Genomic DNA, 11,418 nt, shown 5'->3' on the forward strand with positions numbered 1-11,418 from the left:
TTGACTCCCTCCCTCCCTCCCTCCCTCTCCCTCTCTCACTCGCTCTCTCTTTCTTGCTGAGTCTAAATTTCTTCCCAAAATCAAAGCTGCTCATTGATCAGTCTTGCAGCTCCTCTAACTAATTCCCGTCCGCTGGCTCCCTCTCTTCACTTCACCTCTCCTCTCCTTTTGTTTTATCTCCCTCTTTGTCTCTGTGTCTCCCTAAATGGAACGGAGAGATACTTTTTTTCTCCCTCCTCTTACTATCTGTACTGTCCCCGTCTTTGTTTCTGTCTCTCTCTGCGTCTCTGCCTCCTTGTTAGTGCTGAGAAGAAGTACTCAGTCTTCTCCTCCCTCTGTCTGCAGGCGTGCAGCTTCCTCTCAGATGCTCCTTTCCTCTCTCCTCTCCTCTCTGCTGCGCTGCATGTGTTCGCTCTCCTCCCTCCTTCTGTCTCCCTCTCTCTGCTGATCTCTTGCTCTGTGGCCAGCAGAGTGGTTTGCTCCTCAGTTACCCGCGGTTACCATCTGCCCTTTTAACGCATGGAGTGCTGACGCTTGCTCTCTCCTCCCTCCCTCTCCATCCCCATCCCTCCCTCCTTCCCTCACTCCCTTCATCTCTCCTCTTGCTGTCTTTCTTCTCTCTTTAATCATCTCCTTCTCTCCCTCCTTCTCTCTTTCTCTCAAGCCAAAGGAGACAAGCTCCACCTACTGGCAATAAGGAAACACACAAAGAGGAATAAAGGTGAACAGATCTGAGAAGCAGCAGGAGGTATGCTCTTCTTTATAGACCATGACTACAGTTACTGCTTCACTGATTCTTAATTTCACTGCTACTTTATTCATCTTTATGTGGAAACACATGATTAAATACAAGAGGCTGGGAGTTATTCGGTGTGTAGCGCAAGGGCGATTCACTTTGAATCCTAATTCTCCAGCAGTCATTGTTTTGTCCACACATAAAATAATAGGAGAAATAATGACAGATCTAAGCATTAACAACAGAGCCCATTAACTGTCGCGTTTAATCACGTTGGGACCGTCATGAAAGCCATTTTAGTCGTTTGCAAGTGTAGAAAAGCAGTCATCTCAGTAATCCAGTAGCATGCGGACTCTTCACATGTACAGTACGTCGTGGATGCGTCTCCTGTGATCCTGCGTTTGGCTTCTCACACCCGTTATTGCAACACACACGCACTTCATGACTGTTCATGAGAACAAAACTATGTTTCCAACAACTTTGACTGCACAAATGGGGTCAGTATGTAAGAGACGCGTCGCCCCCCCACCCCCCACTCCCTCCTGCCAATGCTCTCATCAAAGCCCCGCTCCCCGAAACCATGTGACTCGTCATCTGTAGTGGCACTGTGAATTATTGCTGCACTTTCTGTGCCATTTTCCAGTGTCTCGCTCTCTAACTTCTGGCTGCGGTCTCTGCTTCAGTGGTGTATGCCTCTCCAGCTTGTTACCAAGACTCTGGTCATGCACTGCAAGAGGACAGGCAGGGCGTGCGCGGGTAGGCAGGCCAGTTAGTCGCCGTCATGTGTGCCAGCCAATCAGTAAAGATCCAAATAAAAATGATTTTGTTTGTGTTCATCACAGTATTGCCAGGGCTGCAGAAACTGAACTGGCTTTATTTACAACTTCATTTATTGATGGCTATTGGGACGTGAAGAGAATTTAAATGGATAAAAGTGTTTCAGAAACACGTTACAGAGCCAGATTTAAGTTAAGCCCGACAAGGGCTTCTATGCATTTGTATGAATAACGACCCCTGTTTGACTTTAAACTTGTATGAATTGATTTTTCTGGTCAGTGGGGACAAACTGCAAACACAGCACTGACATATGATCCAGTGTTAAAGTGTCACAGGACGACAGTTGCTTATTTGCACATCACACACCAGCGGCATTAGCATTCCTTTGGAGTTGTGTCGCTGCCCAGCTGATTAATGTAAGTCCAACATTCACAGGAGACGCAGCTGCTAAACGCTCCACTATGTTCTCTAGACATTTATCAATGGGTGAGTATTGTTTAGTGGGTTTTTTACGCTGTGGAGCAGCTGCCTCCGTAGCTGAAAACACAAGTGATGATGAGAGTGGTGAGCGAGAGAGAGAGAGAGAGCGAGAGCCCGAACAGTGAAGCTATGGACTGAGAAACCAAAAAACAATGAGCTGAAAGACACAGTCCTGCAGCATCTGGTGATTAATCTCTGTCATAATATTGTAGCATCTTTAACAAAGGTGGTGGAGGCATGGAGTTCATGATGAATGGCCGGGCGTATAAAGCATATAGGGAACTGACATGTAGCCATGCAACTGAATGAAGCAGCATTAAGTGTTGCTGAACTGCATTGTGGGTCAATTGCTTTGCTTTTGCCCGCATTTTATGTGGCTGATCAAATCATGTTTTGTAAATATTCCAATACAAGCGCTATAGGCAATAAAATCATGCTGAATTATATGTGTTAAGCTCAAATACTGCACTGTTCAGGGTCACACTGTGGCGCAGTGTTTCTGTGTATTTCTTCGCATGCTCTCTGTGGGGTTTTCTCTGGATTGTCCACATTCCTCACACATTTGAACACTCCGAAGTGCCTGTAATTGTAAGTTTGTAGTTGTTGTTCTCCCTGTTGTCCGTGTTTATGTTGGACAAAGTGCAGCCAACAGTGACAGTCACTGCGGACATCACTTTAGCAACATTAGCAACTCTTGTACTGAAGGTCAGCCATGACAGAGACTCTGCCACCTCCAGCATGAAGCGTCAGACCCACCAGCAGTCAACAGTAAAGCAGTGAGTGCTCAAGCATCAAGACACTTAAACCATTAGGTTGAAGTATTTGTCTTCCGTCCTCTCTCTAAACACTCAACTCGACCTGGAACCTCCTCTAACTTGAACCAACATCTGTGTCTTGATGATGAATAAGTCAATACTGTTTTCTAAACATAGGTTAACTTTAACCATGTTGGTGATCATTTATAAGCTCAGTGTGCTGGGCCACGGTATGTTCCATTTTCATGCAAGAAACTGGACTTTGAATAACCATAGATCCCCAACAGCCGCCATGACCTTTACCTGACCTTCACATTGTGCTGCTACAGCACTGCCAGAGACAGGATGGTCAAACCTGATCAGAATCTGGGATTTTGTACACATTTTTCTTCTTTGTCGAAATGTGGCCTGTGCATTACCCGTAATGTAATTCCTGTGTGCAGCCACTGTGGCCTCGTTCCTCCACCCTGAGGCAGAGATGGAGAGCAGACGACAAAGGTCTGCTGAAGCTACCCTCACTATAATCCCATATAATCCCAATTGCCTGATTTTATTTTTCTTATCAAATTTCTAGACTTCAGACTCCCATGATATTTAATCAGAATTCACACAGCCACAAAAGGATTTATACAAAATATGCAGCAGTACACCTTTATCATCAGGTTTATTGATTCAAGTTGGGGTAGGCAACATGTTTGTTTGTTTTTTATATTATTGATCAGTAATTCCATAATAACCTTTAAAAATAATGTAAATCACCTGCACCTCCTCCAGGCTTTGTTTCCTAGGCTATGTGTATGTGTGAATGTGTGTGAATGGGTGAATGGTGAATGGTGAATTTTCAAACAAACTACTCTGCTTTGAACAACGTTTGTCTGACATTGCTTTTCCACACAAATACATGAATGAATACAAATTCTAGACGAGTTATAAATGAATCAAAATTCCATTTTATGCATGGGTTATTTAATTAATCTTAAGTGAAAGGCTGGGGAAAAAAAAATTTAAAATGCTAATTCCTGTGGTGACTTATCTGTGGGAATGACTGATAAATGACAATGAAAAGTGCAAAAACTCACACTGAAGAAGCTGGAAACAGCAGATGTTTGATGACTGGTCTGGTCCGAGCGCTTTCATTTGTAGCGTTTTTGCAGTGTTCTCTTCTCAAATGGTGTTGGGGTTTTTTTGAAGATGAAGATGGAGAGAGAGAAAACTATTTCTCTCTCTCCATCTTCCTTCTCCTGTTCTCTCAGCAAAGCTCCCCCAACCCTCTCTCATGACTTAAAACATTAACATTGTTTCAGGCACAAACAAGCTCTTGCCCCATAGAAGTGTGCATCTACAGGGCTCAAGTTTTCTGTGCCCCAGACAGGAAGTACATCACCTCTCAGCAACTTTAAACAATTTAAAACATTTTAAGTCTACATTGTCATTGCAGATTATACATTTTACTCATTAAAATCCCCGGTATACGTCTGTGCACAGCACGTGCGGACCCAGCGTTCATCGCCGATTTTGGAACCATGTGCAAAGAGCGTGTTGGTTCGCATGGACAGCAAATAAGCAAACTGAATTTCCGACCCACCAGTAGGTGGAGTATAAGCAAATTAAAATTAAATTAAATTTAAAAAATACTCACATCTAAGAAGCTTAAACAATCGGAAATATGTTTTAATCATGAAAAAAGCTTCGAAAATGAAAATAGTTCTAAAACTATTTCGATTCATTGTTTCAGCGCTAATTCACTGACACACTCACCCCTACGGTCAATTGAGAGTGTCCAATTGACCTCTGCATGTGTTTGGACATGTGAGAGGAAACACGAGAACCCAGAGAAAACCTATACGCACACACTCAAAGAGAACATGCAAACTCCACATAGAAAGACTCACACTGGGAAGTAGACCGGCAACCTTCTAACCACATGCTCCATGCTGTTTGACCCTTACCTTGTTCATTTAAATTGAAACTGAATTTAATTTCACTTCATTTAAAAAAAAATTTGAGATACATAGTGTCTCAAAAACATTTTTAAATTCAGTGAAATTGTGTGATTCTTCTTCATGTGAGCCAGGCGAGGCAGCAACAGCACTGGAGAAAAGGCAACTATTCTAGCTTTGGTTACAAAAGCCTGCCTACACTGCAAAGAAACCTAAAAAAGAAAAGTGTAATATAGATTCAGACAATAAACACACAATAAAATGTGTTATATAATAAAATGTTATTTGGAAAGGAGATTCAGTAAAATCACCTTTTTTGTGACCCTGAATCCACTTGAATGAAGCATAGCACAAAATAATCAGAATAAATTCATATGTAACTATAATATAAATGTCATTAATGAACATCTGTCATGCTTGTATTTTACTTTTGTACTTTCTTTGTTTTTTTAAGTTTCCACTTCTTGAGTTTGGAGGATGAGGCAACACCACAGCTTTATAACCAAGAGGTCAGAAGGCTTAACCCCATTATCTGAGATAAATTATCTGAAGCCAAAGTTAAATGGAAAAATAAAACAACCATTACAGCCATCCACCGCATTAAATGGCTGCATGTTCGGGAAACAACTTCAGCAGGTCAAAGGTGAAGCTGTGATAGTAACTCTGCAAAGTTAAAGGACTGGGACCAGATCTTAGAGTCATTTAGTGGAAGATCTAAGAGGTGGGATAGAAGGAGAAGAGGTTAGAGATATAAAGCAATGTGCTTTAGAAAAAAAGAAAACAGAACCTTGTGATCGATCCTCCGTGGGAGGCGAGTGAGGGCGAGATACTGTATCTCTGATTCATGCCAGTAAGAAGCTGGGCAGGCGGGTGAGACAGCGCTGACTCACACTGAGAATCACAAAAACCAAGAAAGGCACATTAAACATCCACATCTTAAAAAGGACACAACAGTTTAGGTAAGTCAAGTCTTCCAGACATGTACATATCATCTGTTCTGTGATCCACATTCTGTGAGGGACAGAGAGAGATAATATCCTCCAGTTAAGAAGTGTCTAACTTGAAATAAACCCCGTGGGATTTCTCTACAATTTCACAATTACACGCTTCAATTTTGTTTTTGTATCTGTAGTTGCAGGATCACTGGAAAACGTCTCATCTTCAGGGGTTAAAATAAATACTAACACTTTGGCATGGAGGCTCTCTGTCCTTACAGGCGACCTGAGCTTATCTCTCCATCTGACATGACGTGACGTCTTTTATTGCATTCATTGTCGGGGAATCTTTCAGAGTCTTTCTAGCTCGCTCAGCACTGTCGTTATCGCTGATGCTGGAACGGCGACCTTAGCACCACAGGAACGTGTACATGCAACCAGCCAATAGGAGTGCTCTTCTTCTTTGGTTAAAGTCTGCTGTCAGAGGGCAGAATCTCCCAGTGGTGGAAACAGAACCCGGAGACGGTGCAGAGGTCTAGTTCTCTCTCAGATCACTTGATTGACATCATCGGTGAATTATAGCGATTACATATTATGCGAGTATTGATCAGTAATGCTACATGCTGTCTACCCCAACTTTAAACTTCTTCAGCTTCTCCCTGCCTCCATCTTGTCTTCTCCATTGTGTCCTCTCCGGCTACACCAACTGTCCTCATGTCCTCCTTCACAACATCCATGAATCCTTTGTCCAGTATAATCCCTGTCCCTCCTCTGCGACGTGACCAAACCATCTCAATCTCACTTTATCTCCAAACCGTTTAACCTGAGCTGTCCCTGGAATATTCTCATTTCTAATCCCGTCCACTCAAAACTCTCGGCATCTCCAGCTCCGCCTCCTGTCTTTTCGGCAGTGCCAATGTCTCCCATCATAGCAGGTCGCACTTCCATCTTGTTAGACCTTCCCTTTCACTTTTGCTGCCCGTCTCCACCCACTCCACCCTGCCTCTCTGCTTCTCCTCTGTTGTGCACTGTCCATTACCTTGGATGGTTGAGAGCAGGCATTTAAACTTATTCACTTTCACTGCCTCCTTTTATTTCTGTCTACATTAAATATTCCTCTGATTGTTCCTAAGCGTTCTCATCACAGTTTTGCTCCATTCTCCATGTTTAAGCTGAGCCTTCTCCATTAACTAGAAATTTATTTCAGCAAACATGGATTAAACTTTCATTTAAAGTAAAGTTTGCTGGACTTGAATCTAAAAAGCACTGGGAACCTTTCTCTATTTCCAGTTGTGCACATACTTCAGCATTTCCCCAGAGCCTCAGAACCTTAACTCCATCTTCAAGAGATTCACAAAAAATAAAAGCCCCAGTGTGCCGCAATTTGTTTTTTTTATTGTTTCCCTCAATGAGGAATTGGCAGATGTGGGAAAAACAACTTGGGAAGATGAAACACCATTTCACTTCCTGTAGGTTTCATGTTCTCAAAATTAAGATTTAGTGGTGACAAAAGAAAAGAACACATCAACTTTGACACAGTAAATGAATCATATCCTTTTCCTGAATCATGTCCCTATTAATTGATTCATATTAGAAATATCTGGTTGTAGATGGATGGAGAGATAGATATTGATCCCAGGGAAATTGTTCAGGTTTTTTGTTTTAGATAGATGTATGTATGTTCAATAGAGCTTTAAGTTTCTCTGTTATGCTTCGAACAAAAAGAGATCAATCCCGACTGCCCATATACTTCCCGCCATTCTTTACGTTGGCATTGCTCTTATAGAAAGTATAGTACGATGTCTAAATTTACCTGGATGTTGTTCGATTTCATTTGCACTATAATGAGAAACACATGGTCTCCTAATGTAAACACAAAAGGCTTATTCTAAAGCTGCACAAAAAACAGATTATACACTTAAATAAACAAACATACTTACAGGTGGTAATACATTCTATCTCTCTCAATAAACCACCCCGAACATTACACTGGACCTTTAAGAAAGAGGTAAAAGTTGCATCTTTTTAACCAACTTTCAATAAAAAGGTTCCCTCATTGTTTGAAGTTTCGCCTTCGGAGAATACGCACCTATACGAATGTAATGAGCACACATTACAAACAGTATGTGTATCTAACTTTGGTCATCATTGAGTTTCAAGTCTAGAGTATAGAGTTTGACGTAAAAGAAAGAAGTAACAGTTTATTGAATAGCTACCAGGGGGCGACTTTGCTGGTTGTTTGCATGGAAGTCTATGGGGAAATGAGCTTTTTGATTTATAACAGCAGTGAACATTGTGTGGAGTAAATGGCCTCAGTCCCTATAGTTTGAGGTGTTTTTTTGAAACATATGTATATTTGAGGTGATAAAGCACATCCTACAGGTGGCGCAGTTGCTATCAGGCTGAACAAACACTGGACGTGGACTCAAAAGCACGACTCGACAACAGTCTCAGTTTGAACAGAACAGGAAACGGAACACAAGACAACTCAGGATGTTACAGTTGCAGCATGTGACATCTGTGAAATTCCCATTTTGAAAACTGTCCCGGTGCCTGGTCAGCGGCAAATCTCAAGGCTTTAGAACTGGAAGACTTCTTTCGTTTTTTCACATAGTTTCTTTTAGTATAAAACTTCATGACCCCCACAGGGACAGTTGACTAAAAACCACACTCCCACTTGTACCTAAGGGACATCCATCTGTGGTTAAAAAGTTATTATTTTCATGTTTTAAAAAGTTTATTTAAGCTGTTTATAATTGCAAAGCTTTAATATTCATGCGATGATTGCTCATACCAGCTAGACCTTGTTAAAAATGGACCTAATGACCTTTTGCGAAAGAGAACAACCCGCTTGGCTTCACTGCTCGACGCACAGGTCCAAGTGAATTCTCTGTAAAAGTACACAACCGCCAAGTTTATGTTTATGATTGCAGGGGTTTGCTCGAGTTTCCACTGCAGCATTATTAAGCATTGATGAGCTTTACAGAAGGCGTCCCAGCAGAAACTACACACACATTATTTTGGTCATCTGCATCTGAAACACTCACTGCGCGCGTCTCCGTTTTAATTCAGTAATAAACTAAGTGATTCCTTCCTCGTTGCTCACCGAACGACTCGCAATCACCACACGTGCGACGGCGTTGGCTCGTGAAAGAATTTCCCTCAGTAGGAAATTGTTAAGACCCCCACAGAGTTTCTCACAGGTTTATTGACTAAATATTGTTGGTGGTGCTTTGAGAAAATAAAGTCCACAGTAAGAGGCTTAGCTGATAAATTTCCCTCTATGTTGTCCAATATTGCTATTAGCCTGAAATCCTACCATCTGCAGATTAATGCCTCTAACAAACCATTCTAACATTTTACTCCCTGTTCATTTATTTTTTTGTTTTTTAATTATCAGTTTATATTGTTTACTCGGTTTTACATTTACTAATACAGTCATTTTAAGTCTGATACGTGTGTTTTTTGCATTTCTTGGTACAGTATAAAGATAATAGGAGAGTTGCTGTTGGATTAAGAGTCCATGCTTGGGGCTGAGGAGATAAGAAGGAAATCATTAAAATAAGTAATAGCACTGTGTGTTAAATGAATGCCCGGTTTATTTAATAATATATCACATATGCACCCACAGGGAAACAAATTATAGGACTCATGCTAATGTGGGCCAATCCATTCTCAGTATCTCCACATTTAAGTGGACAAAGAAATAAAAAAAAAAAAGGGAACGCTTCATTACATTTGCACTATAGTGAAGAGTGAAGAGTGTGTGGTGAGGGTTACATACATGTGTCGCAGCAACAGACACACACACCCACACACGCAGAGACTGTAAAATACCGCCAAATAAATGTATTCAACATTAACATGGAATTTACATGATGAGTGCGCATGTTAATGTGCTCTTTCATGAATGCACGTGACATATACACGACCACGCTTTTATGCATATTTGCTCACACGAAATGCTCTAAAGAAACTGCTAATGCAGGTATTATTTATATATTTACAGACTTTTATGACTGGACCGGTCTCTAATGTTACTCTATGACACTGCTCACGTCTGCAGTTCATCAATTTTAATGACAACCAACAGGCTAGATAATAATAACAACAACAACAACAACAGCAACAACAATAATAATAATAATAATAATAATAATAATAATAACATTATTGTTATTATTGTTATTATTATTATTAATACTACTACTAATAATAATAATAATAATACACCGCTTCAGTGTGAAGTTTCTGTCCTCCTGTATGTAACCCGGCTTTTAAATTAGTCTCATATTCAGTGGCTGCACAGAATAAGATGGTGGCTGGACCCCAGGAGACCCTGCAGATGGGACAGCTTGTGCCATGCTGTGGGCCGTCACATCCAGACGGTGAAATGTCACAAAAATGTCAGGGGGAAACACAGTTGGCTTCAGAGCGGTTACTCTTCAGTGAAACACCATTGAGCAACACCAGAGAAAAGGCCAAACTCCCCGACACTCAAGTGCTGTCATGGGCTGCACATTGGCTCTGTGGCCATTAGTCAGACAACGGTTCACTGTTTTATTCACCTGTTATTCAAAGCTTGAGACTTTAAACGGGCAGAGTTGTGCATTGATCGGGAGACGAGTGCACGTTTATTGAAGAAGCACACACTGCAGGCTCCAGATATTTCTGTTCACAGTGACAGAGGACTACGGTGGCTTTTAAAAGAGGGGGTGTTAAATATCTATGACCTTTATGGGACCAGTAGGAATAGCAACAAATTTGGCAGAACCTATCTCCTCCTCCAAGTCCCTGGCACATAACCAACCTGCAGGCTTCTGCCTCCACCAAGGGACAGCAGCCTGCAGCTGACACAAAGTGCAACGCTGCATTTTCATTATTTTCTTTTAAAGAAAAAGGACAAATACTGTGCAGTCTCTAATGAGCGCAGAAACCCAGCACAGATTGTGCACTGTTTTAAAGGCAGAATGTGTCAGGATGAAAAATACGGGAATAAAAAACAATGTAATAATAGATTTCAAATAATATACTGCATGTTGTGCGTGCAGGAGAAACCACTGAATATGCATGCAACTGAAACAAACGTACGAGATATGAGAACATACTGTGTTTTAAAGAAATGCATTCAACAAGGACCGAGGAGCAACTTGTAATGCGCAATTAATTAAAGCAAAAGCACACTCGGGCAACATCATCGAAAAAACACTAAATATTAAGCACATCATTTTACAATATGCAAAGAAAACAAATATAATATTGTGTTAAATAAAAATGGAGCTGAAATGATTGCGTCCTTTTCATACGCAGCCCACTGTAACCCTGATCATAAATCATGAGTGGATAAAACCGTTGTAAGTAAACTCCATAAACAGGAATCAACATTGTGTCCTCTGCAGCTGATTGGTTGTGAATATATATATAACACAGTGTATATATATATATATGTATATATGTACTGTATATAATACATAAGAAGACATTGTATACAATGTCTGTATACATTTTACTATGGGTATTCCATATGTCATTTATTTATTTTTCAGCTGATTTAAACGACACAGTGAAGATGCAGCTACGACACCTTCTGTGCTGTGAGGATTAAGTGTGAGGAACTCCTCCCTGTGGTATCTGCTGATTACAATGTGAGCCAGCTGGGTTTTTCCCTCACTATCTGACAAGCTAATTACAAACTAATTGTTTCAAAAGAGTGAGATTATACCCGCAAACTTCCACCAATGGATAGACAATGCAGCTGCGAGGCCATTAAAATGGATGTTGTTTTGCCGAGAGAG

The sequence above is a fragment of the Solea senegalensis genome, linkage group LG15 (assembly GCF_019176455.1).
Source record: "Solea senegalensis isolate Sse05_10M linkage group LG15, IFAPA_SoseM_1, whole genome shotgun sequence".
NCBI classification, from domain to species: domain Eukaryota; kingdom Metazoa; phylum Chordata; class Actinopteri; order Pleuronectiformes; family Soleidae; genus Solea; species Solea senegalensis.